Raw genomic sequence first — 4,517 nt, 5'->3', positions numbered from 1 at the left:
GCGCGAGCTTAACGCATGGGGGTTCACTGGGGAGCTTCGACATATCGTAGAGCGTTTGGAGGACGAAGAAGGGGACTTGATTCTCGAGATAGAGGAAGTCGCGAATGAAAGCAGTGAACGTCCACAACATGTTGAAGAGGGGATCGTTGTGTTCACGCGGGATTATGCCATCAATCGCTCGGAACACCTCGATGATGAAGCAGCCATCAAGGACCATCATCTCGATCAGCTCAGCTTTCTCAAAAGTGAAACTCTCGGAGTAACAAGCTCGAATCTCCTTTTCCCTCAACGCAATGGCAGTGAAGTAATGGTTGAAATCGACTCCGAAGCTTCTGGTTCGGTCGAGAAGAGCCGCGAAGAACCGTGGCTTGTGCTCTTCAATCATCTTGACGCATGCACTTCCATGGTGGTATGGGCCGATGGACACGATGCGGGGCTCGTAGGCCTTGGGGTTGAGTTCCTTGAGGGTTGGGGGGACCCTGAAGATGCAACAGGAGGAATCGCCGGCCGACTGCTTCAGATGGGTCAGCTTCTGGCTGAGCCTCCGATGCCATATGGATGACCAGTCTTCCACCGTGACCACATGGTGGTGGCTGGCGTGACCGTTCGTGGGGTTGGGATTGGCTCCTCCGATCATTTGAAGCTCCATCTCAGCCGCTGTACTGCTCTAATACCAGGTTTTCGCAGGGACAAAACATAGGGAAGAGCCGACCTCGTTGGCCATAGGACAGCGAGCTCCGGTGCTCCAAGCGATGATGCTGCAATTGCAATGAGCTTTGTGGCACATTCAGTGAACAAACCAGCGGGAGCCAACTAATCAGCCACGAGTCCAAGGCATAGCTAATTTTCTATCGAAGCTCTCTTGGCTTTACTAGGGGGAGACCAAGAGTCATGCGACTAACGTAAAGAAAGGGGTTTGCGTTAGGTTACGCTGAGAAAAAAGACGGAAGATGACAAGCTTTCCTGGGGTCTGATTTTTACAGGTGGAGAGACCAGAGAAGGAGGACGGAAGATTCCAACGTAAATTAGAATTAGAAAGCTGCATTGGTGGTGATTGCAAATTCAGCTCATATTTCACCGACTTTTACGTGACACTGTCGATCATTGTCAAAAAGAGATTCGGCTTATGATCACGCGGAATCACGCGGAATTGACCGATGATGTGCGTTGTTTATGGACTTTAGATGTGTGCAAAATCACTGTCTATATTCATTATGATTGACAAATCTGATCCCACATCAAGGGCCAGATGCATTCTTTAGCATGAGTAAAGCTTAGATGGCGAAACCATTTCTTCCTTCGGTCACGTCTCAACCTCGATTACTTGAACAACAAGAACAATAAAGGGATGGGGGCGTGCATCTTGGCTGAAGTGAGTGACTTTTCACAATTTTAGCATGTATACCAATTTCGATCAGAAAATTGAACCCTAATTGATCAAAATCTCTAAAGCGGTAACGATATTGCATATTCAGGTCCCAAAAAATGGCGGTCCTCTCCGGAAATCCAGCTTAAAAGTTGTAGCTTCACGTGAAGCAAGACAATCAATAGTCAGTGTCCACCTTTAACTGCAACTGTTAGAAAAAGACTGATGTGTCTTTGGTTGATGCCATATGTCCTTACATTGAATCTACTAAATGCAGACCATCCAGTCATACAGTCATAGTGATTCCTCCGAATAAGGTTCAGATTCGAGACTGCCTATTCCAAGCCAAATATTACGAAATAGTTTCTTGCCGATTAAGTTTCGGCTATCGACCGACCGAAAAAAAAGGGGCTATCTGAAGACGTGAAGCAGCTTGTTTGTCAATCCTCTGAAATGAGACCGAACGTTACATCCGGCCATTATCAAGCCTGGACTGAACCAGACTTCAGTAATCCTGAATTTTTTGAAATATTGATGGACTGGAGTTCGAGCATCTTCCAGCACCGTAAATTTTAAAATCCAAACTTCTTTTATAAGATTAAAAAAAAATTATGTCAAAATTAAGACAAGTTAAAATTTGGATTTTCCTTTATAAGATAAAGAAATGTTCGAGACAGAACTAAAATCTTAAATTAAAATCTTAAATTGATGCTTTTTAAGGGTAGAAGGCCATCAAAATAGGGAAGAGACGACCGGTTGACCCTTGGACGGTGGGCTGTTGTACTCAGAGACAATGCTTTCGGTACATCCGTGGAACCAAATCCTAAGGAGCCAACGAAGCAGACACAAGTCCAAGGTGTTAGGTAATTTTCCAATGGAAACTTTCTTGGCTTCTTCGGACCGGTGGAGCCCAAGAGTACTTTGATTGAAGTAAAGAAAGGAATATTGAGGTGACCGAGAACAAGACATTTGAATTAAGAATTCGTTTAGATAATGTGTGGTGTGAACTGCGCTAGTTTTCCACTTTGAAGAGGATAAAATATGCTCGATCTTTTCTTCTGTAAAGCCAAGGAACTGAAGATCTGCTAAATCGCTAATAATTTATGAGGACTGAGTTTATAATTAGAACTGGAAACTATTTTAGTAGGAGATTGTTGTGGCAAATCAATTGATAGAAAACTCGGAACTTCAATTCATATGAAATTTCTGGTACTAAGGAGATTGTACGAATGCCTAGTCTGAGTGCAACCACCATAAATTTGTAATGCATGCACTATTTTCTTTTTAAACCAGAAACTAATAAGGAAATTGATTGGAACGGAAACTGAGCTTTATTTTATTGTTTCCCCCTAACAAAAATTAAGGTGTTGAAGGCTTGATGGCATTGATGTAATTACGTTCCGATGTGTACCATCTGCTGTTTGTTAACGTGACCAGGTGAGTTGGAGATCATGGGACCTCATCCCTAGGTCATTGACGCGTTTGTGAATCACATGAAACCATTCACTAGGTGACAAACGTGCTCTGAAATTGAACTTTATTTATTTTTATTTTTCCCCCTAACAAAAGTTAAGGCGTTGAAGGTTTGATGGCATTGATGTAATTACGTTCCCATATGTACTATCTGCTGTTTGTTAACGTGACTAGGTGAGTTGTATATCATGGGACCTCATCCCTGGGTCATTGACGGGCAGAAGTACAGCGCAAGTGCCATAACTTGGCAAGATCGAGAAGACACTTAAGTCTGTATAACTTTAAAACGATCTGTTTCAGTCAGTTTGAAGTTAAATGGACGCTTAAGTGCCACTCCGCGAAGATCCGGCCAAATGGCTTACGTGGCGACTTTCCGTGAGCTCCCAAAACAACGTCGTTTTGCGCCGACGTGACGGAGAAAATGCAAAACGACGTCGTTTCGTGTACGTGTAAATAATAATATAAAAATTAATTTAATTAAAAAATAAGAAAAATTTTAAAAATTAAAAATTTAAGAAAATTTTAAAATTTTAAAAATTTAAGAAAAATTTAAAAAAATTAAAAATTAAGAAAATTAAAAATTAAAAAGGGGGAGGTCGACCGGGCGGCTCCTCACCGCCCCGTTCAACCTCCCCCTTTTTTTTTTTTTTTTAATTTTTAATTTTTAATTTTCTTAATTTAAAAAAAAAATTCTTAGTTTTTTTTAAATTTTTAAAATTTTCTTATTTTTAAAATTTTTTTGAATATTTTAAATCTAATTTAATTAATTTATATATTATTATTTACGTAGACATAAAACGGCGTCGTTTTCGCGTTTTCCGCCACGCCGCCGCGCAAACGACGCCGCATTTGGACTAAACTCGCCGGAAAATTGCCACATCAGCCATTTGGCCAGATTTTCGGAGTGGCACTTGCTAAGTGTCCCATTTTACTCGATATTGGCACTTAAGTGTACCATTTTAAAGTTATGGCACTTAAGTGTCCCTCCGTGCTTAGTTATGACTCCAGGTATCCCAACTTCGTCATTGACGTGTTGAAATAGTTCACTAGGTAACAAACGTGCTCTGAAATCCACCGTAAAATATTTTTCTTATGTTTTGATATTTGAACCACTTAGAAAAATAAGTTAATGGAAAATTTATACTTCAATCTAGGAAAATAATTTTCAAGACTAGATATCAATGCTTATACCAAAAACTCTACATTTGAGCAGGAGCCTCAATGCTTATTTTCAAGTTTCAATTAAATATCAAAAGTATTGTCATTTTCTGAAAATGACTCTTCTAAAAATATTTTTTAAAAATGTCACATTAACCACGAAACAAATAGAGCCCTATCGTATCTCCATAACTCACCAAATTCATTACAAGTGGTTGACGCACATGGATGATGAAGAGTTCATCACCTATAATAAATCATGGAACATATAGAGGGATAGGCACCGCCAAAAAGCTTTCTCGGTATAAAATGCATTTGTTTTGTTGAAAATTTCATAATAAAGGAAATTATTTTGCACAAAAATCATTTTCAAGGAAAATTTTCAGTTTTCTAGTAGTTTAAGGAAAGCAAATTCATGCTTTTAAGAAAAGCAATTTTCTTCTCGCGAGAAGAAAAATCTTTTTCTTGTGGTTTAAGCTCATTGTATTCACTATTCGGTCAATATAAAAACATTTTTCGT

This window comes from Eucalyptus grandis, chromosome 10 (assembly GCF_016545825.1).
Source record: "Eucalyptus grandis isolate ANBG69807.140 chromosome 10, ASM1654582v1, whole genome shotgun sequence".
Taxonomy (NCBI): Eukaryota; Viridiplantae; Streptophyta; class Magnoliopsida; order Myrtales; family Myrtaceae; genus Eucalyptus; species Eucalyptus grandis.
Note: the sequence above shows the minus strand (reverse complement) of the source record.